General features: G+C 34.4%; 1 protein-coding gene and 1 long non-coding RNA gene across 9 annotated transcripts in view; both read right to left on the bottom strand.

The window, feature by feature from the left end:
• LOC149134027 (uncharacterized) overlaps positions 1-10,362 on the bottom strand; it is a 70,086-nt gene extending 59,724 nt beyond the window's left edge. The window contains exon 1 of the long non-coding RNA XR_016243083.1: positions 7,612-10,362. This is a non-coding gene — a long non-coding RNA (uncharacterized LOC149134027). The remainder of the gene's footprint in view (positions 1-7,611) is intronic.
• LOC106877599 (putative G protein-coupled receptor CG31760) overlaps positions 1-25,464 on the bottom strand; it is a 1,070,704-nt gene that overhangs the window by 414,671 nt on the left and 630,569 nt on the right. The gene's annotated exons all lie outside the window — the stretch shown is intronic.

Here is a 25,464-nt window from a genome sequence, read left to right as displayed (position 1 = left end):
GTGTGTGTGCGTCGGTGAAACACACACATAGATAACTTGAATTTTTCCTAACCTTACTTAGCCACATTTTTTTTTTCAAATAATAAGTAATATATGGTAAAAAGAGAAACAACTGCACAACCAAATAGTCTACAAAGCTCAGTAGCTGTAAGGAAATAATCTCCAAATGGACAGATAAATATAGCTTATTATGATATATAAGGCATGATTAAGTGCTTGTGACCTGATAAACGGAACAATATCTATAAGGAATATGGTTTCCAAAAATAAAATTGCAGCATCTTTTGATCGAAACAATTTGAGACATCAATAACATGAACATTTTTCTAAGTTTAGCTGAAGATATTTGTGAAGTTTGAATATGGCATGTGGTTGATTTGTTAAGATTCGGGTTTCTATTTCATCGGCGGCAACATGCTGCACTGATCGATTACTTCGACACAGATTTTTAGGATTTAGTCCATCTAACTATAAATTTAGTAGTAGTAGAATATACATTTTTCTTCCTGAAAGCGTTGTTGATACGAATTGACCAACTAGTGTTTCATTGGAGTACATCATTAGTTTTGACATTAACTTCAATAACCGTATGTGGCCAAGGTATATATTTAATAACAGAAAATATTCGTGGTTGTCCTAGTCAACCAATATAAAAGATGATTTGTTTATTAATATATTACAGAGTCTTAAATTTTGAATGTAATTAGTCATTATTGCAAATGTTAAGTAATTTTTAGTATATTAGAAGTCAGGTTATGGGATTTCAGCATGTCGTTGCTGGCTCATTCATGTTCTTTGATAATACTATACTACCCTATAAATTGGGAACGACAGCTGTAGGACACGCACACACGCGTGCGCACACGCACGCACGCACACGCACGCACGCACACACACACACACACACACACACACATACGCACACACACACACACACACACACACACACACACACATACGCACACACACACATACGCACACACACACAGCGTCCAAATATACCACTACCGAAATTAATCCTCAGTTGAGCATTGGGGTCAGTGTAATCGACTTACCCACTTCCCTGGAATTGCTGTTCAGTAAATATTCATCATTGTTTTTTAATATTAAATGCACGTTCTGGTAACTTTTGCTTTGTTATATTTCATCTGATGCTTTAATGTTCACTTTTTCAACTGTTGCATGTTGTGTCAGCGAATTACTAAGAATTAATGTCATTGCTTCAGCAAATGTGAATGTAAATTTATTTTCCTTTTCAACATAAGAAATACTGAGATGACATTGCTCTTAAATATTTACATATTGGCTTGTTTCTTGCTTAACTTCACTTCATTTTGTGCGAAATAATATTTGGTCATATAACTGTATATTATATATTAACAAACAATACAATACTTTCGTTCTATTTGCATGAACCGAATGGCAATAATGTGAGTGAGATGGGCATAATTTTTTTATTAGACGTAAACGTAAGAAGGATACGATATTTTTGCTGAGATTGTGTTTAGTAACGAACTGTATTAAAAGTGCATTGATGTATGAATATATGTATTTATATATATATATATATATATATATATATATATATATATGTGTGTGTGTGAGTGCGTGTGTGTTTGTGTATCTCTCTCTACACACACACATACAACCATACATACATACATACACACATACATACATACATATATATATATATATATATATATATATATATATATATATATATATATATATATATATATATATATATATATACATTTCGTTTTTGTATTTCGCTTGCAAGATTCTTTATGTAAATTCGTGTGTTGAAGCATACTTAATTGGTTGGGGAGAGTCATTCTGTTTTAATTTCTTATTAACACACTCACCGGTTCGTTTTCCACTCATTTGCTTATTTACTTTTTCTAAAATTTTCGTTGCTTCTTGCAACCTCTTTAAGAGTCAACAACTATTGAAGAGGTTGGAATAAGCAACGAAAATTTTAGAAAGAATAAATAAGTAAAGGAGTGGAAATCGAACCGGTGTGTGTGTTAATAAGGCATTAAAATAGAATGACTCTCTCCAGACACAATGATATATATGTATATGTATATATATATATATATATATATATATATATATATATGTATATATATATATATATATATATATATATATATATATATATATATATATATATATATATATATATGTATGTGTGTGTGTGTGTGTGTATACGTGTATATATATATATATATATATATATACACATAATTCTCATAAATTACGTATATATTTCAGTTAGAGTTTTGAGGTAATTATAGGTCTGTCATAAGAAGTCAAGTTATATTGTTTGCGGAAAAAGCTGTTTCCCTAATGATTCTCTTTTTCAAAGGTTTTTTCACTATAAATTCTCTCGTAAATATGGAATTAAATTGAAGCAAGAACGAATAAGTTTATTATGATCGAGTAACGAGAATCAATTATAGAAACCTACGTGTGGAAGTTGAGAAAAAAGAACATTTTTACCTTTTCATCTGACTGCATAGTAAATAACTTCAATGTTCCTGGGAAAATCGTTTTCTATCTAATCGAAATCTACTTTGTATGTGTAATGCTTCGTGGTAAATTATAAAAGCAAATTACTTTCTCGTACTCCCTGAACATTTGGAAGTATGTGAAACTGTTTCATTTGTTTTAGGTATTTATAAAAGTCTTGATTAATTTTTGAGTCTAAACGAAATCTTTCTACCTACTGGAAATAGCAGCCAAATATCCTTCTAATATAATCGTACTATTTTAAAGTCGAATACTACAGTGGAAATTATGGTCCTTGGTATTGTATGCCTGAAAAAAATTGGGTTGAAACAAGTAGAATGCTTTTGATCGTAGCCATGCTCAATCAAAGTTGAACAGGACCTTACCAAAAATAACATCATTCGAAAGATTAATCTCAATGGTGGTAATGTTAGTGGTGGCGTTATTAATGGTGACTGTTGCCAAAAATGTTTACTTTCAGCTGTGGTTTAACTTGTAAAATTTAGATTTCTTTGTCGGGTACAAAAGGGAAAGATGGATCGTTTCTTGTTACATATGTACCCAAGATCACATCTAAAAATGCGATTTGTCTGATTGCTTTACATTCCAGTACGGTCACCCATCAATTTCTGTTCCACAGTGTGCGGTGTTCTTTCTCTATATTTTCTCTTCAGTGCTGTCTCGTATCATGCTCTGCTTCTACACAGCCACCCTCGGCTCGTTTTTCTACAAACTCCTCACTAGCAACCAACACACCAAACTGGCTTCAGTCAAAGGACACCGTGTTCTTTTCCTATTTATAATCTCCACCAGGCTCATGACCTTTCTGCATTGTCGGCAACGTTACCCCTATCAGTATAACCCGTCTCAGAGGGTCTTCAAAGGTTACGAACAATGCCGCTTCCTCCAGAACTAGTGATTAAAGTGAAATTAAGAGAAAAATCTGTTAGCAAGAATCGGATTTTCATTAAAATCACGTTTATGTACTTAAAACATTTACGATTGTGGTAGTTTTTTGTACTTGCATAACTTTTCTCTCTGACTACATTCGAATGTCTCTTCACACGGAGTATATCACTAATATCTTATTAGATTAGTTTCCACAAGTTCAGATGTTCTCTTTCAAAATAAAGTCGATGAATAAGACTGTTACATGATTGTTGGTGAAACTAATCTCCAGTAAATGTTCTATCAATTTACTTTTCTGTTGGAAGATATCACACACGTGTGTGTGTGTGTCACTAAGACAACAGACACGTACTTAGGTATTGATTTTTGACGTTGGCGAAAACTATGTACATTTTATTGTGAATCATATCGAGGCAGAACTTGATTATTACTTTATTTTATTAAGTAAGGAAGAAATAAATGTAAATTAATTTTCGTAATAAATTGGAACTCCTTATATATACGTTTCAAAATAATATCCAGGTGGAAATGAATATTCGGATCTCTCAACTTTAAATAATAAATAAGAAAATAATCTTTTAAATATTGTACATGGATGTCATTCATATTTTACCTAATGTATAAACATACAAGCTATTACAGATATTTGCATATACTTACCGTATCCACACACACACACACACACACACACACACACACACACACACACACACACACACACACACACACACACACACACACACACACACACACACATATATATATATATATATATATATGTATATATATATACACACACATTTTGCACTAAAGTACAATTTCATTTGCAAAGGTTATACCCTGAAAGGCGATTATCTTCAGCTTCCTGGAACTTATCATACATTAAACATACATTATAAGTAAGGTTTTAGTTAAAAGGCTGTCACAGGACAACCATTCTAGTTGTGATTCGTATCAGACATCTTATCCACATTGGGTTTACACTATTTTCAGGTTTTCTCAACTGTTTCTTTTTCGTTTCACAAACAATAATACCAGTTTTTCAAATCTGTTGTTTCAGATAATTTGAGAAATAATTGACGTACATCTTATATATATTTCTTTTACTTGTTTGAGTCACTGGACTACGACCGTGCTGGGGCACCTCCTTGAAGAATTTTTAGTGGAATTAATCAACCCCAGTACTTATTTTTTTTGTTTCGAGCCTGGTGCTTATTTTATGGGTCTGTTTTGTCGAACTACTAATTCACTGGACGTAAACACATCCACACCGTTTGCTAAGCCTGGTGGTAGACAAACACTGGCACAAAGTAAAACGCACACACACACACACACAAATACACCCACCCCGCACAGACATGTGACGGACTTTCAGATTCCGTCTACCAAATCCACTCACAAGGCTTTAGTGGGCCCGAGGCTATAGTAGAAGACACTTGTCCATTGTGCAACGCAGTTGGATTGAACCAAAAAGTATGTGGTTGGGAAGCAAGCTTCATACTATATAGCCACGCCTGCACCTATATATTATAGAATAATAATTCAAGCGGCGTTATTTTTTATTCATTTATTTTTTTACCTGCGAAATCAGGAGAAAATGGGAGGCCTCAAAACTGTTGACATTGTTGAATGTTTACGGTGGTGAATCTCTGTTATTGGACGATGAGGATTCAGCTGTTCGTCAGATGAATTACCTGCTCATTGAATTAGCATGCAAATGGCTCAGTATTTCAAAGACACATTTATTTACTCTTAATGTAATTTTCTGGTTGAATCACTGTCATTATGTTTTTAATTACAAATACAATCCATCCGGCGCACTTCGATACACTCACCTTCTATCCAATTTCAGTCATAAGTTCCGGGCCGACACGAGGCAAAAGAAAATGACATATGGAACCTTAGGACCTCGTGGTTACAAAGAGAATTCGTTGATCATTCGGCCACATAACGCCTATGAAAATGTCATGAAACATTCCTGATTTGAAAACAATTATCTGAACAAACGAAAGCTTCTGTATGTTGTTAGTCTGCTAAAAATAGCAGCCAATTCTCATTGAAATATATCACAAATACATGAAATTCAGTGATCAGAGCTAGCATAGTTCTAAATAGCAACGTGAGTTATTTTTATATATACTCCTACTATATGCAAATGAATCACCAACATGCTTCTAACCATGACTACTTCCAAAAAAAACTAAAGAACTAATAAATTATACACAATTACAAAAATTGAATAATCAGTAGGACCCAATTTCGACTGGAAATAAAATTATATCGACTAAAGAGACAATGTATCAACGTTTCAATTACTATTTTCACTTGATTATATATTTTCATAAAGCTGTAAGATAACTGACAAAATATTTCACAGTTGCTATAAAAATGGAGACGACAGTTATATGTGCTTCACTTCTTAGTAAATTATTCTATTAAATGTCTTTTACATACGACAATCAACCATGCATTTCTTTCTGCTTGTCTAGTTTACTACGTGAATGATCCATCATTTTAGAAATCAGTGAAGATGAGACGAAAAACCCCATCAAAATCTCTGTTTCTCTCTCACCCTCGATAAGATATATGCACATATATATATATGTATGTATTTACACACACACACACACACACTTACACACATGTATATATGCATATCTATGTATATTTGTGTATATGCAGATGTACGTGTATGTATAAATACACAAACACACATACACATATCTGTATAATCGTATAGATATCTGTGTGCATATGCAATTTAAAATAATATTTGCCATTTGTATAACTTCATGTGTATCCATACGTATGCGTGCACAGACACGCATATACACACATATATCATCATAGGTACAAATTTGCATCAGGTCACTTGGTATAATGCCTAGTCATATAAGTTACTTTGAAGTATGAGGCCTTAGTCCTAGCTTTCCACACAAAAGCCGTAGCATTAAGACAAAAAGTATATAAGTAAATACTGGGTCTAAACACTCCCTTAGTTATGAGAAAGTATTAACTGCAAACTAAGACCAGTGTTTCTACTAACATGGCAACTTTAAAAAATCGTCTTCTGTAAGCTGTCACTTTCTGGATTGTAGGAGCATGCTTGCAGTAGGCCCCGATCACCACTCTCATCAACTGATTTCTGGGGAGGGGCTACAACATCGTCTTCAAGTGAAATTTGAAAAAGTCTATGTGAGCCTGACCGAAGTGAAAAGTATCTCCATTTTATCTCTGATAGTAATAAGTTTGCAATTCGTTACGGTGATATCCGATCGAAACGATTGACAAAGCAATGTATCGGAATATATGAAATGCACGCGCATGTAGACTTTATACTTATTATTAATAATAATTTTCTTATTAGCCTCAAGGATTCTAAGACTGAGAACACAAAGGACAGGGCATAGCACAGAAGGTGAGTGCATAAGAAATATGTTAAAACTACAAAAACAAGAGAAAATAGTAAGTCGTCTGCAAGGAGCAAGTCTACGTAGGGCTAAACAACGAGTTCACAGATCCTGTATTCGCTTGAATACTAAAGGCAAGTGTCTCCTATCAGTTCTTATACAAATCTTCACATGTGCCCTCGTCGTCGTCCTGCTCCTCCTCCTCATCAAATTCACATTAAAGCTTTGCTTTAATTTTTATGTCTGGAGATTTCAAACCATAGATGCTGACCTATTAATCTTCGACACGACTCAAGAAATAGGATCAACTTCCTTTCTGGATCTATTTTTTCAGAGAGATATGAAAAGTGTGTTACATTGCAATATTTTTTACCCAATGTTACTGTGACAGTCTGTCTGTCTATCTGTCTCTGTCTCTGGGTATGTTTCTATTTTTGTATTATGATTAAGTAAATAATGTGAGGGTAAACTGAGAATTGTGACTAAACTTCTTGCTTAAAGCCTAAATGAACTTCATTTAAATAACCTTAGCAGAGTTTTATAAAGAGAGTTGAAAGATATATTAAAGGGTATTGGAATATTTTATTTCTTTCTATTTTTATTTTCGGTCGTGCTATGTCAAATAAGTAGTGGACGTTATTATTCTTTACCTTATGACAACGTTGATCAAGTACACCTGTGACCAAAGCCATGACTACTCTGAATTTATACAGTCAGAAAAATTCCAAGAATACATTTTCTTTTTTTAAAAGACATGTGGTTTGAAGTGACTTACCTCTTCTTTGTAGCTGTCCGAGTGACTATTTATCATTTTCTCGACTAGTAAGATGCGGAGGGCAATCAGTTCAACCCACATAGTGAATTTACTGAATCGCTCTTTTCTTCATTAATAATACAAACATCATTAAATCTTTTATGCCGAGAAGTTTTGGTCGTCGTTTGGCGAAAGATCAATATGTGAGAAAATATTGTGGATTGACTGCGAGTCTTTGTTTTCAATGACGTCGTAATAATGTTTTCGATGACGTAATGATATGTTCTGCCATTAAGTTGGTGTAATAATATAATATGCTATACTCTCACTCACTCATTCACTCTCTCTCCCCCTCTCTCTCTTCTCTCTCTCTTCTTCTCTCTCTCTTCCTCTCTCTCTCTCTCTCTCTCTCTCTCTTCTTCTCTCTTTCTTCTTCTCTCTCTCTTCTTCTCTCTCTCTCTCTTCTTCTCTCTCTCTCTTCCTCTCTCTCTCTTCCTCTCTCTCTCTCTTGCACCAACATTTTTAATGTATTAACAAGTATTCATAATAATTATTTTTTTTTATTGATATAGCTTTTGTTAGATTTCTTTAATTATCAAGAATCCATTTCGAATTGTAACATTTAGTTATATACACAAATTCTGTAATGCCTTTAGAAAAACGGATATTAATTCAACATGATTAGAAACAGCATATGTTATGCAATAAAAGCACATCAAATATATGTGTCGTCTTCATGTTTGTGTGTATCTATATATATAATACACACACACACACACACACACACACACACACACACACACACACACACACACACACACACACACACACACACACACACACACACACACACACACACACATATATATATGCATCGCTTGATCACTTGATCCACTCAAATATTCATGGCCTTTCGGAACATTTACACAGACTTACTAAGTAATAGGTGGACTTACTCGGGCATTTATTGGAGAAAGGGGTTGCGTTCATTGCCTTCTCACGTATCGAATCATTATGAGATACATGCCAGAAACTTACAGATTATTAAATTAATAAAATGGAAGCTATAGTAAATACTAGGATTGGGCGTTTAAGTACTTATTTTTACTTCAGCCTATCAGTAAACTAACTTAAATAGTATCTGTAGTGCCCCTTTCTATTTTTCAATAGAAAAAATACAGGACGAAATGGTTAAGTGAAAACGTGTAAAATGTTTGATAGTTATTATATTCAATCGTTATGAAATGAAAATCCAATATAACATATTAGAAACAAGAAAAATAAATCGGCCTAAAGCAAAGAACACTGAAATGTTCAAGAAAGAATTATTCTTTTAGTGATTTAAGATATGCTGCAATGTAATTTGGTTCACAGCGACAAGAGATTTCACAATGCGCTTAGAAGGAAAACACATAATAGATATAGCAACAACTGTGTATAATTGGAATGATGCCTTGTAATCATGGAATATTTTTAGTAAGCCATCATTTACCGTGAGAAATATAGAATGGAGTAAAAATGTGTTAACTTTTGAACAAAATGGCAGATACAAACTCAAGTTCTCTTTTTGTGCTTCATTTGTGTCAGTCCTTGGATTGCAGCCAAGTTAGGGTATCGCTTACAATGGCCCCAATATTCATTAATTTTTTAAAAACCTGGTACTTATGCTGTCAGTCTCTGCCATGTTACGGAAATGTGAGTAAACTAATTTCAGTTGTCAAGCGGTTGGGGTCAACAAGCACAAACACACACACATATATAGATACACATATTTACGCACATACATTTATATATAAACGTACATACACATATATATGATGGGGTTCCACAATTTCCGTCTTCCAACAAGTTACTGGTCGGCTCTGGCCTTTTGTAAAAGACAATTGCTGAAGGCACCGTGCAGTGGAAGTGAATCCAAAACCAATAAACGTCTTAACCTTAGCCATGCTTTACATTTTTGAAACATCTGATTCTAAAAAAAACCAAAAAAAAAAACCAGTTGTATGCATTTTTTTGCGTCCATGTTTATTTATGACTTTCTCCAATGCACTCAAACACATTGTGAAACATATCTATATAAATAATACATATAAGAATAATTTTGTAACTGTAACTGTTATTGTAAATTGGGCCCACTAGATTCCAGCAAAGGAAAAAAGAACTCTTACTTTGATAAGAGATATAACAAACGACAAAAATAAAACTGTTTGTCGGAAAAAAAATCTCGAATGGAAACGCACACATGAAAGTGAGTCTGACATCCAGGGACGCAACAAATTAAACCCCACGTTCACGTCCTAAAAACTGTTGGTCATCTTACCCCTAACATCTTCCCTCTCAACAAAAGATTGAACTCTACTATCATAGGACTTTTTGTACAGATCTAAAATGATCCCGTACATCTACTGGCGCACTCCCGTAGAACTTCGTTGAGTTTTGATTCAGGAAATCATTCTTTCGAGTATATTCTTGTGATGAAGGTAAATTGAATTCGTCCAGCAGAATGTCCTGGAGTAGCTCGCTTCTTCGATCTCTGTTATTCGGAATTATTTCCCTTTTTATGAGTTGATTAATGTGTGTTGTCCAGATTTGATTATCCACTTGAATTTCATAAACACCCTTCCCACGTCGCTTTTTAACTATACCAGGCGACTACATCAGACTGTTTTTCTTAAATTGGTGTGCCCATACTGGCTGTTCAGGACGCAGGTGTCTCATGTACCCTTTGTACTGAACGTTTAAATCTCGTTTTACGTCTTTTCTACACATATGTGGCAAAATATTCTCGGAGGATTTCTGTCCAGGGGCAGTTGGGTTAGGAGCTTTTGGGTAATACCGTAACAACTTTGTTACTGCTTCAGTGGTGGTTTCCTCCACTTTTGATTTAAAAAGTGCTCTTTTAAAAGTATCAACAAATCTCTATGCCTGTCCGCTAGACTGAGGATGGTAAGGAGGTGCAAAAATACGTCCTATGGCGTTGGTTTTGCAAAACTGATTAAAAGTTGACGACTTAAACCGAGGCCCATTATCTGAAACTAGGATTTCTGGCGAATCAGATTGACTGAATATCTGCTTTAGCGTGTGAAGTGTGGATGAAGTTGAAATATTATCCATCATGACAATTTCGGGCCACTTCGAAAAAGCATCAGCTAGTAATAAAAAGGGGCTCGCAAAATCAATGCGAACACTGGACTATGGTTATCCTGGTATTGACTATAGTTGCCAATGAGACCTTTTAAGCATCTCAATGTTAGGCCAGTACATACGATTTACATCTTGGTGGCCCATATATAATTGTTTTAAAACTAGATGTTATAATTTTTTTAGAAATAACAACTCTCTCACCAAACATGAGGCATTTATTTACTGATGATAAAACCTCTCGCTTTTGGAAAATTTCTTTCAGATCTTTTGAATGGAGTTTTCTTGGCCAACCTATTTGTCGATATCTACAAACTAACTGTAAGGTAGGATCATTCCTTGTTGTTCCTTGAACCGTATCTGTCAACACGGGAATCGCATCTATAAGCGGTAAATAAAACATTTTGCACACGATTTTCCACACTGATGGAAGCGATAACAGCATCTTCGTCGTCTAACTTTTGATTCACCAGGAGATGCGATAATGCATCTGCTTTATCAAATTCACTCGTTGACTTGTATTTGAGTTGAAAGTTATACCTCAGTAATATCTTTGTAAACGATTTGGTCTGTCTGTAAACTGGAATGCCCTCTCTTTCGAGCCAAAACTAGATACAAGGGGTTTATGGTCAGCAAAAGGTCTTCAATGCAATACAAGCGGTAATGCATACTTCTCAGTTTGGCCGTAATTTCCCTTTGCAAATACTGATATATTTTCGGGTGTTAAGCTTAGCGGCATTTTGTCCGTCATTATCTTCTGAGTTCAAATTCCGGTGAGGTCGATTTTACCTTTCATCCTTTCGGAGGCGATAGAATATGTACCAGTTGAACAATGGGGTCGATGTAATCGACTCATCCCCTCTCCCAAAGTTGCTGCCCTTGTGGAAAAATTTCTGATTTCAAATTCCAGCGAGGTTGACTTTGTCTTGCAACCTTTCGGGGTCGATAAATTGAGTACCAGAGAATCACTAGGGTCGATGTAATTGACTGGTCCCTCCCCTCAAAACATTTACGTCTCGTACCTTTAATAGGAAGGATTATTAAGGTGGCAAGCTGGTAGAATCGTTAGCAAGCCGGGCAAAATATTTAGCGGCATTTCGTCCGTCCTTACATTTTGAGTTCAAATTCATCCGAGGTCGACTTTGCCTTTTATTTTTCGGGGCCGATGTAACCTACTAGCCACCTCCCCAAAATGTCAGGCCATGTGTCTATTGGAGAAAGGATTATTATTATTATTGTTATTATTATTATTATTTTATGTTTGACTTTTGTTTTGCATTTGTACAAGTTGGATCCAAGTCTCACCCAGAGACCTCAAGAGACGGTTCATGTAGGTGTTAGAAGTTCATGTAGGTGTTATGCCTAGGGTACCATATATTTGGATTTGTACAGTTTTGTTCAAGTGAATGTTTAAGAAACCATAAGAGAATTATGTGTTTGCTTTAAAATTTGAGATCACATAGACAGTATTTTACGTAGGATATGGGCAGTTCCCATGAGCACTATCTTTTGAACTTCAGCCATTTTGGGGTTTCCTGGAATCTGATCTAGGTAGTAATCAGCCCGTTTCGCTGTCATTCCCAGGGCACCTATGACAATAGGTATTGTTTTCGTCTTCAGATTCCACATTTTGCTAATTTCTATTTCAAGATCTTTATATTTGCTCAGTTTTTGGTAGGTCTTGACAGATGCGTTTATATCGATTGGGACAATCATATCAATGAGGAGGCATGATTTTTGTCTGAAGTCTTTCAGTATGATGTCTGGCCTATTTGCGTCTATCTTTCTGTCAGTTTGAATGGTGAAGTTCCAGAGGAGTGCAATGTGATCATTTTCAAGTACTGGGGGTGGTTTGTGTTCCCACCAGTTTTTATCATGGAGCAAGTCCAGGTTTTTGCATGTTATTATTATTATTATTATTATTATTATTATTATTATTATTATTTCATATACGCACAAGAGATTAAACTGTTGGAAAGGAGAAATTCCTAACATCGGGCTACAACTAGTAAACTTCGTAAGTATCATAGCTGTCCCTAATAACACTGTTTTTTGGAGCTGCACTAATCTAGGTTTTATGCCTATTTCCTCTATCCATTAGTTCAAATCTTTAGGGATAGTTCCTAATACACCTATAACTAAAGGGATACGTTTTACTCGAAGTTTTTATAGCTTCCGTAACCCAAGCTTTGCTGTTTTTTCCATACCTATTATATTGACTTTCTCATCATTTGGGACGGTAAAATCAATTATCTGGTACTTTCCATTCTCTTCCTCTACTTCTAGCTTCTAGCTTCTAGCTTCTAGCTTCTAGCTTCTAGCTTCTAGCTTCTAGCTTCTAGCTTCTAGCTTCTAGCTTCTATTTCTCTGAACGTTAAAAACCCACATCCTAAATATCTTAATTTCTAGCACTTTATTAGATTCGTGTTCATACCATTTATCAGTAGAGTCAGATCCTAGCTTTCTACATTACTGTCGGTGGATTATTCTCCTTAGGTTGTCATGCCTTTTCTTGTATTCTTTCTATGCCAGCTTGCTACATTGACTATATGAGAAAAACTTTGCTTTTTTTTTATTTACATAACCTCCAATGGGAAGCTACCGGGATTTTGTCTATCTTAGCTTTATGCAATTACTTTTCAATGATTGATTTTGTTCTACAACTAACAAACTTGTTATATTTTTTTAGCTTTCCTTTCTGCAACCATTACCGTGTGTCTCTGTTACCATTTCCTGCAACCCTCTTTGCGAATCTGCTACGCAAAGCATTCTCTTACCAGTCAGATTTTGACTTCATTTGGCTTTTTTGTTTCTATACGTCCTACTGTTACTCTAGCAACTCTTAATAAACTTTCTTCACTATTACCTACATGGGAGGCTATATCTACTCCATCTAACTCCATGCAATCTGCTACTGATATTAACTCTTTACAACCTACCTTTCTAGGTAAGTATAATCTTGCTACTCCCGCACTTGGGTGAAGTCCTCCATTCATATTGAATTCCACCGGAGTTCTTCTGTCGAGATTTGCTAATTTAGATTTTTTTCCAATCTAAAAAAGCTACTGAATATCCAAGTAAGGATATTTACACAAGTCTTTACAGCCTTCACTAGATTCGGACCATTTGGCTTTGATTTCATTAATTTCCTCGCCCTTCTGATGTATTCTTTCTCAATTTTTTCTTTCATTTCTATACTTAGTACTCTGTCAGATTCTAATGCTCCTAGATACTTATAACTCACTCCATTCAGTCATTTTAATGTCTAGTCATCTGGTAATTGGATGCTTTCACTGTTGCCTACCTGACTTATTTTTATGGCTAATACTGCGCATTTATCGGCGTCAAATTCCTTACCTATATTTTTGCTGAAGTATCTTACTGTTTGTACTAAGGAATTTATCTCGTTTTTTATTCATACTAAAAAGCTTCATACCAGCCATGTATTGCAAATAGTTAATTATTCCTTTTCTATTTCTAAACTGATTAAACTTTCTTAATACTAAACTGGGGGAGATTAAGCATAACACAAATATTAAAGGGGATAACGAGTCTCCTTGGAAAATTCCTGTCTTGATATTAATTTTCCCTAAAGCTGTGACATTTGAGTAGCAATATACTTTCTATTTCTACATATTATAACTAATTAACTTTCTTATGTCGTCTACAATACTGACTTGACTGTGGAATCAATTCACTTGACTGTGGAATCAATTCACTTGACTGTGGAATAATGACTGTGGAATCATATTATAGGCTTTCTTATAATCTATTCATGCGTATAATAGACCATACTTTCCTACAACCATGCGTTCCTGTAACCTTTCTTTTCTTCTGGCAGCAAATTCTGATTGTCAAGGTGCTCGTAAATGCTCTCTGAAAGCATTCCTGTTAACAGCTTCCACTTTAATTGTAAGCAAGCGATTGGTCTATAATTACTAGCTATACTGCGCTTGCTTTGTCTTTCATAAGGAGTACTCTTCTCACTCTAGACATCCAATCAGGTATCACTCCTCTATTTATGCAATCCTGGAGTTGTTCCCGCTGTTACCCATGTAAGCTCCTGAATTTCTTTAACCAGTACCCTTCAAATAGATCTGAACCTGGGCCATTCCAATTCGGCATTCTTTTTAACACTTTGCTCTAGCTAATTTTAGATCTGACTCCTTATCATTAACTACTTCTCTTCCTTTCTTTAACCATGCTGCAACTCCATTATCATTCACTGGCTTATCCCAAACATTACTCCAAAACATTCTAGCTTTTTCAGCACCAGGTTTCTCATCTTCCGTATTTTCTTCTACACTATTTATTTGTCAATAAAATATTCCCTGGTCTGTCTCAAACAATCTGTTCTGTTTATGCTAATCTATTATTTTCTGATATCTGGAAAGCTTAAATGCTATTGTTATGAAACGCTGTTTCAACTTTTTCATTACTGTCCCAACACCAGTTGTCAAACAGTGTAGTGGGGGACTAACACAGACACAAAGACATACGCACACACAAACACACACGCACACGCACATATATATATGTATATATATACATACATATACTTCAGTTTCTACCTACAAAATCCACTCACTAAGCTTTGGGCGGCCCGAGGCTTGCCTCTTGCCCAAGGTGCCATGCAGTGGGATTATGGTATAATCAGTCTTTATGGTGAAATTCCATAATATCCTGTAACCAAACGAACATAGCTATGAGCTTCCGGCATTTGATTAAGAATCATTTCCAAAGGAGTCATAAGTACCATGAGTCTTTCAACGCATATAACGTCAAGGTGGGCTACTCTTCTTCAGACAACATGGTTTCAAACATTGCTCACTACAACAGATGCTAACATTCCTTCGCAGATCACAGGTTGATCTTCCAAACACATGCATCCCCTGTAACCCACAATGTTCGTCTGCATATACCTGGGTGTGCTCACGTGCGAATCCATACACACATACATCTATGTACGTATGCATGTTTCTATCCCTGACACAACCAAGCTCCAGTCCAACGCTAAATCCTCTACCTCAACAGCGCTGCTCCAATCACACTAGAATACATTTGTCATGCCCTCACAAACAAATTCCAAAAGCATGAATATATATGTACACACAAACGCACATACCAGATAAAAATACAAGCACCCATAGTTGTTTTGTCAAGACAAACAAGCACACATTAATGCATACACATATAAATACAGAACTGTACAAATCCACTTTCAGTAATCATCCATATGCTTGCACACACAACAATACATGCATCTTGAACACTTTTGCACGCACAGGCATATGCAGTAGGCACTAACGCACACATATTCGCACATACACACATACACACACACACAAACACACGCATGCACACATACACGCACGCACACACACACGCACACGCATACACACAGAGTCATACAACTCTTATGCATGCAGCTGATATACACAGCCAACCCACATATTTCGCACGCGTGTACTCACATGGCTGATACACAAGCATAGCCATTAGACACTCATATTTACACACTCATCCATAACTAAACAGATACACCCTCGCGAGCCATGTATTTGATGACCCGCATGTCCCTTCAGAGACCGGCCAGACAAGGCTCCACCTGCTGCTTGTCCATCTTTTTAATTGGTCTACTGTAGCTGAAATGTCGATATCATTCTAATAATATCATTCTAATAATACCATGCAACCCACATGGACCAATGGCAGCCTAGTTTTCGGTAGCTATCTTGGACTTCCAGCATTTCTCCATTGGTTTAATACAACCCGAGGACTATGGTTCTGTAAGAAGCCTAATGGCTAAATCAAACTGTTTCAAATAACAATAACAACAACAACAACAACAACAGCAATAATAATAATAATAGACGTTTGGTGTTGTTGACAATATCACAAATTTCCTGATGCATAGCGTGGAAAAGTGGAAAACCAAATTCTACTCAAGTAATGTATTCCTTGGAGAAGTTAATATTAAAATGGGCATCTTCCAAAGTGATTCGTTTTCTCCGTTACTATTTGTAATTGTAATAATACCCATAGCAATGACAATTAGGAAAGTTAAGATAGGTTTCCGATGTAGGAAGAAAGGCCCATCAATGAACCATCTTCTGTTTATGGATGACCTGAAATTGGTTGGGAAATTTGAAAAACAGATAGATTCCTCAACCAAAACAGTCCAGACGTATGCTAGGGACATCGGTATGGGATTTGCGATTATCAAATGCTCAGTACTTAATATAAAAAGAGGGAAGGAAGCAGCCTGCAGTGGATTGCGGTTACCATCAGAAGAGACCATGGGTGAACCCGACGCTAGTGGTTATAGATATTTAGGGATTTTGGAGCTGGATGACATTCTACACAGAGAAATGAAAGTCAAGGTCAGCGAGGGTTATTAAAAAGGGTGAAGATGGTGTTAAAATCCAACCTGAATACCAAAAATTTGATTGCCGCAATGAATATCTGGGCAGTTGCGGTGATCAGATTAGTGCGTCCATCCTCAAATGGACTAAGGAGAGAATATTAACACTGGATAGAAGGATGAGAAAGTTGATGACGCAACATGGGGCGCTACACCATAAAGCAAACGTAAACAGACTGTATATGAAAAGAAAGAATGGTGGAAGAGACCATTGGTGGTAGAAAGAATGGTGGTAGCATTGACTATTTTATAAGGAGTGAAAGGAGAACGCTTCCCGAGTATTTGATAAATAGTGAGAAAACCTGCTGCAATATGCCCTAAAAGATATGGGTATAAATGCAAATGAAATCATGGGCAAGAAAGAGTTTAACCGAAAAGCTGAGGAGAAGAGAAAACAAGACTTTCTTGAAATGAGAATACATGGACAGTTTGAATGGAATACAGAGGACATTGAGGATAATACAGCAGCGTGGGCATTACTTGAGCGAAGTGATTTGAAGCGTTCCACCGAAAGCCTGATCATTGCTGCACAAGACCAGGCTCTCGCTACCGATTCAGTGAAGTATAACATCATCTATAAAACTTCTGACACCCAGAAATGCAGACTGTGGAAAGAATGGAGAAAATGTGACCCACTTGGTAAGTGGATGTTAGAGTTTTGCACAAAAAGAATATAAGCGCCGCCACGATAAGGTGTGTGTACCTTCATTGGGTCTTATGCCGTAAATACCAATATGAAGTAACAGAGAACTGGTATGAGCATGTACCAAGTAAAGTTATGCAGAAGGATGGAAAAGTAACGATACTCTGGGACTATGATTTTCAGATGGATCGTGTAACCGAACACCGTCGGCCGGATATTGTAATATTGAATAAGAGAGACAAATACTGTCAGATCGTTGATGTAGTCCTACCAAATGACATGAATGTTGTGAGTAAAGAGTTTGAAAAAAATCACCAAGTACTCCGAATTGAAAGTGGAAATGGCAAGACTGTATGGAATACGAGAGGGTAATGTATAAATGATACAAGTGGTGATCGGAGCGTTGGCTTCAATCCCATTGAAACTTCAAGACTCCTCAAGGCAACTGGAAATCCCATGCAATGATGTCTGGCAAACAGCAGCCTTATTGGGCACAGTGCACATCTTAAGGAAAGTATTATCTGTCTGAGGCCCTTGTTGTGACTTCACAGATGACCAAAGACTCCAGTGCATTTTTACCTACACTTTGTTACGAAGGAACAACAACAACAACAACAACAACAACAACAATAATAATTATATATATATATATATATATAATACTTTCTTTTGTATGTGTATGCTGTCTTGTGCGCTTTTTTTTACGAATATGTATTATTTATAACATTTTGCGTATATAAAATACATGTAAATCGTGAAGAGAGTGGTTGAATACTATCATAGATAACAGTAAGATCGTTGAAAATTTGCATAGTAGCATTATATTAATTGAATCTAGTTTATTCTAGAGGCACTGTCTGTGTCAAAGTATTGCTAATTTATACAAAAGATCAGAGAAACGAAATATTAATACAGACAGAAATACAAAGTAACTCACTTCACACAGTAGGAAAGAACCAGATTCGGACTGTAACTCTTCAACAATGTAAATAATCATTATAGGCTAATGGCCAATGGAAGAAATAGAGCAAGATGTTTTCTAGCAGAGATGGAGTAGAGTATTTTGTCAAGAAAAGAAATATAAAGAAGCGTGTTGGATAATGGTTAGTGGAATGAACAAAACTGAATAATTAAACCGTATTGTTATACCATACATATCTGTACAACCTTGCTTTTATCTATTTTAAAACCGAATCTGGTTCTTCGTGATTTATATACTTCACTATACACACACGCACACACACATACATACACATCACAAAGACCATATTCTTGTATACTCTATGCATAAAGATACGCACTCATATTATATATACATCCATCACACTTCTCGGCCATTATCACTATTGAGTAAAAATGCCTGACGTGATGAGACAACATTCAGTTCTTTTACTTACGTCAAATATCCATCATATCACTTTATAGCCTTTTTCGCGACGGAGAACAAACGTCAAAAGTTGAATTGAAATACATTCCATCCGTACAGCATAAAATTAAATTACTTTCTTCTCTTGTTTATTAGCAACATTTCGTTCGTTTCATCATTTTGATAAACCCATACACACAGAAACGCATGTCTGTGCATGTATGAATATGTGTATGTATGTATATGTGCATGTATGTATGCTTGTGTGTATACGTGCATGTATGTAAATATATATATATATATAGAGAGAGAAATATATATATATATATATATATATATATATATATATATATATATATATATATACACGTTAATATTTGCATAAGCAAAATTACTTCTAACACCTGTATTTACATAAGCAATATGAATATCCATGGATATATATTTAGGCCGGAGATCTAGATTGGTAATGTGAGTGAAGCGTTTCGAAACAAGGCAAACGCCTCACCACACGGTTACACTTGCAATGTACTAAAGATTTTGGTCCAGAAGTGGAAATGGTGAAAAGTCATAGTCAACAGACTTAATCTCTGTGGGACATGTGTTAATTAGAAAATGTATGTGTGTGCTTCAGTGTGCGTATGTTTGTGTGTACGCATGCGAGCTGTGTGTATGTATGCACGTATATTAAACATTTGCAAATATATATTGTTTGTTTGGAACTGTATATTTCACCAATCCTTCACAAATCTTTCATCAATGTTCGTATACTTTCGTTGTCTGATCTTCCAGAAGAAGTGACGTTTCTCTGTATATCTGTATCTTCCTAGTGGGTAAGGCTAATGTGTTGGGAGTAACTACTACAGCTAGAGACACTGCATAAAACACTAGACTTGAGAAAATATCTCATTCTGAAAACTTAGAATAAAATATCAAATCAGATCTGAAATATTTGAAATAGAAATGTAGAAAAACATGTTTCAAGAATGTTCAGATCTTCAACAAATGGCAACATAATTAGGCACAAAACTGTCAAGGAAAGTTAGATGAGTGTAGACACCAAGCGTCCTTACTTCTGAGAACATTATTTTCTGTTTTCTTGCTACGGAGATTCTTTTTCTGCATTTCCAAATAGATTCATACAATAAAAAAGTACAATAATTTTCAAATTCCCTTTACGAATTGTAACATAAAAATGAGTTGCTGATATTCTATTAGAATTATTTGAAAAAGTCCATTAGAATAAGTAATTTTTCAATTTTATAAAATATATTGGCTCCTTTATTCTGAATTCTCTTGAAATTATTCTTGTGATTCAATTATTCCTTAACAATATTTGCAACCGTACAATATTGTTGTATTTTATATATACATACATACATACATACATACATACATACGTACATAAATACATACATACATACATGCATACATATATATATATATATATATATATATATATATATATATATATATATATATATATATATATATATATATATATATATATATATATATACATATATACATATATATATATATATATATATATATATATATATATATATATATATATATATATATATATATATATATATATATATATAACGTTATAAGAGCCAATATTGCTAAATACAACTACCTACGGCAGCTGTATTTAACAAGAATTGTGTTTATTATAATATTATTTTACTCTCTTAGCAGACGATTGCTCTTCTACTTGTTAAAGTCTTAATACATTATATATATATATATATATATATATATATATATATATATATATAAAGATGAGAATGTGTGTGTGTCTGTCTGTGTGAAACCCTAAAACTCGTGAACTACACAACCGATATCATTCAAATTTTACATGGTTCCATGTAGCGTCCATGAAGTGTCATGGGCCCAAACTTTTCAACTTCTTGCCTAATGCAATCTCTTATATCTTACATTATTTCAGTATTATGTGTGAAAAGTGAAACAATAACATCTCTCTATTATAATGTGAGATACTTTCAGCTTAATAGTTTCACTATTAATACTGAAACTATTAAAGTGAAACTATTATTTCACATTTATACATGCATATATATATATATATATATATATATATATATATATATATATATATACATACATTTCCCCTTACACATACTCACAGCGTACTGATACGACTCTGAAATATCCAACTGGAGAAGATGTCTTCTTGAGGCTACAAGCTAGAGTAGCATCAACCCTTAAGGGTAAGCCACTTTTAGGTGGCAAATATACTTCACGCTATCGTGCAGCTACTGTTTATACCTCTCTCAGATATGTATAATTGCTTGTTTCCACGTTTTCGACATCAGTGACTTTTCGTCACTGGAAAAAGTGTATATATTTATATTTGCATTGAGAACCACTTCCTATCGCCAACTGTGGCTGTCAAACGGTGATAACGCTTGGGTCCGTGTGTATCACGTCAGGTTGATATGGGAAAAATGACTTCTCTTTGCAAATACGGATACAGAAAGTTTGTCAATAGCAATCTGGAGGAGATATCTCCCTGGGGCTATAAGCTACAGTAGCACCAACCTTTAAGGTTTAGCAACGATATCGTGATGCCACTGATTATACCTCGGTCAGAGACTTATTATATATATATATATATATATATATATATATATATACGACAAGCTTCTTTCAGTTTCCGTCTACCAAATCCACTCATAAGGCTTTGGTCGGCCCGCGGCTATAGTAAAAGATTCTCGGCCAAGTTGTCATGCAGTAGGATTGAACCTGGAACCATGTGGTTGGGTAGCAAGTTTCTTACCCCACAGCCACTCCTGTGCCGATATATATATATATATATATATATATATATATATATATATATATATATATATATATATATATATATATATATATATATATATATATATATATATATATATATATATATATATATATATATATATATATATATATATATATATATATATATATATATATATATATATATATATATATATATATATATATATATATATATATATATATATATATATATATATATATATATATATATATATATATATATATATATATATATATATATATATATATATATATATATATATATATATATATATATATATATATATATATATATATATATATATATATATATATATATATATATATATATATATATATATATATATATATATATATATATATATATATATATATATATATATATATATATATATATATATATATATATATATATATATATATATATATATATATATATATATATATGTCGTGTTATTTTAATGACCATTTAACATTATTTGTAGCATATATATCCTGTGCCGATATATATATATATATATATATATATCGGCACAGGATATATATGCTACAAATAATGTTAAATGGTCATTAAAATAACACGACAAGGATACTTTCTTTCAATGTTGATAGAAAAATGCTGTCACCGAATCAGAAACAAATACTGGCTACCGTAGTTATCAAGAAAATTTATTCATATTCACTAAAATATGTAACCACTTGTTCATATAGCGACATACTTTAATAGATTATTCGAGTAAAAATGTGAAATGTCTTCATAAATTGAGAATAAACAAAATGGAAGAAAAACGCATGTATTTTCATCTCATTATTGCAAGGTAATGAAACTGGGTTGTTAAAGAACGCCTACGTTGACTGCATGTCGAATTTCGTTTTAAAAAGCAAAAATACAACGGGGATAATTAATTCGTTTTACGGATACACAATTTTAGCTTTTTCCTCAATCTATTTCAGTGTGAATCGTGCACGTAGATTGCAAATAAAATCTACTTAAAGCAAATTAAATGCTACTAAAATTACAAAATCAATATAGTATTTTATAACTAGTAAAGCTGTGTTAGAATGACAGAAAATGTACAGTATTTCCTCTACATTTTGTGTTTAATTATTGTGAGAATCAAATTTCGCCGCCATTCTCTTGGGAAATCGATAAAATACCAGTTGTGTGCTGTGGTAGATACACTCAACTATAACTCGCCCCTTAAGCATATTTTTCCTTGTCTTAGTGTATAACATTTGTTTGGAATAAGACAACCAATAGTTTTTCTGCACGTGAACGTGACGTTCAAGCTATCGCGTCCTTGGAAGTAGCCCTTCTGTGTGCGTTCTCGTTCGGGTTGTTTGCCTGACAGACAGTTTTACTTTTGTCAATTGTTATAATATAACTTCTATCCAAGTAAACGAGTTACGAGTTCTACGTTGGAATCTAGTGGGTTATATTGTATTAGTTTAGTACTCAAAGCTCAAATTGCAAACACAATTATAGTTACAACGAAGGTGACGAGGATGGGTTAAAATTGTTATTTCTTATGAGCAAATAGAAACGGTTCCCGAATGCCAACTGAAACATTTTGAGGCAACAGAGTTTACCCGTATTGAATTACTAACCCAATGCTTATCTATCAACTCAAAAATTGACAAATCTCTGGCAGCTTCAAATTCCAATTACAGAATTAATTTTTTTACCCAATTTTCCAATATTACTTTTGATTCATGGTTTATACGTTTTGAAGATGTTTTTGGCTGAATTTTGACAATCAGACAAAAGTTAGATTTGTTATTAGCCAAGTTTGGAACGCTAAATACATCAACTATAAACTACCGAAAATCCTCGAGACATCGATTTCAATGAGGCAGTTGAAATACTTCAGATTTTTTATGCGAACCCATTTTTGTTCAAATTTAGATACAATTGTTTTCAAACTGTCAAGTCCGAGTAGGAAGATTTTGTCATTTGCAAGTAGAGTAAAGCGCGAATGTGAACATTTCAATTTGAATTCTGTAACTCATAATCAATTTAAGTGATTACTCTCCGTTGTTGTTCTACAATCACCGTCGGATGCAGACTTTCGTACAAAACCGTTATAACAATTAAGACTACAGTGAAGAGTGCCAAAATTAATAAACTTGAAATACAATATGAAAATGTTTGAAACGAATTACAAGTTAACAAGTTTAGAGTCAGTAAATCAAGCGAAAACTAATCCTAAGCCATTACCTATTGCCAGAAAGAGAAATCCCGTCCGCTCCAGCTACGCTGGTTTTGCGATGCAAGAAATGGGAAGTGTTGCCCTTACAAGCAACACAATACTATTTATGTCAGTTTTAAAGTGGACTCTCAAACAAAATTTTTAAAGTGGACTCTCAAACAAAATGCGCAAGTATTCAATTGCTTCAATAGATGGTATTCCAGTTAAATGACAGACACAGCATCTGATATCACGTTGATTTCTCGCAAAACATGGAAGCAACTTGGTTGCCCACAGATAGCTGGGACGGAACACATTGCGAAGGATGCATTAGGTGATAATTTAAACCTTATTGGTTGGATTAAGAATAAGTAACAGTGTGATTCAAATCCTTTTAATGGAACTTATTATTTGGCAAATTGACATGGTTTAGACTGGATTACTGAAGTGGACTTATGCAGTAAACGAGTGGTCCTATCAATCGTTCCTTTCAAGATGTATCATCTGACGCTTTTACCCATTTACAGAAGGACAAATAACCGCCCGCTTTCAGAGAGCCGTTGGGGCGTTGCAAGTTATAGAAAGCAAGTTAAACAAAGCAAGTCCGATTTAAATCGTGTATGTAGGTCTCGCAGACCAGTTCCATATGCAGCTCAATCCATGAATATAGATCTACTTTCCATTACTTCATGCCAAAGCTAAATACTTCTGTTATGTTGTCTACTACACTGAATATACTCAAACATTCACTTATCCATGTGCGTGCGATCATGTTACAGGCTTTCTTATAATCTATCCATGCTATTGTTAGATTTTTCTTTCTAGCTTTTACTTCATTTAGAACTGTTTTGTCTATACATAATAGATCATGCGTTCCTCTAGCCTTCTTACTACAATCTTTTTCTTCTTCTGGTAGTAACTTTTGGTTGTCAGGTTGCTCGTAAAAGCTTTCTGAAAGCATTCCTTCTAACAGCTTCCACACTAATGGTAAGCAAGTGATTGGTCTATAGTTGCTAGCTATATTACCCTTGCTCTTATCCTTCATTATGAATATTGTCCTCCATCTAGTCATCCAATCTGGTGTTATTCCTCCATTAAGGCAATCCTGAAGTTGTGCCCTCACCCTCCCATATAAAGTACGGAATTTCTTTAGCCAGTACCCTTGAACTAAATCTGGTCCTAGGCCCTTCCAATTCGGCATTTTTCCTAACACTTTACTCATTAATGCATTAGTCAATTTTAGATCTGGCTGCTTCTCACT

Source organism: Octopus bimaculoides, chromosome 9 (assembly GCF_046866305.1).
Source record: "Octopus bimaculoides isolate indiv1 chromosome 9, ASM4686630v1, whole genome shotgun sequence".
Classification (NCBI taxonomy): Eukaryota; Metazoa; Mollusca; class Cephalopoda; order Octopoda; family Octopodidae; genus Octopus; species Octopus bimaculoides.
Note: the sequence above shows the minus strand (reverse complement) of the source record. Positions and strands in the feature narration are given on the sequence as shown.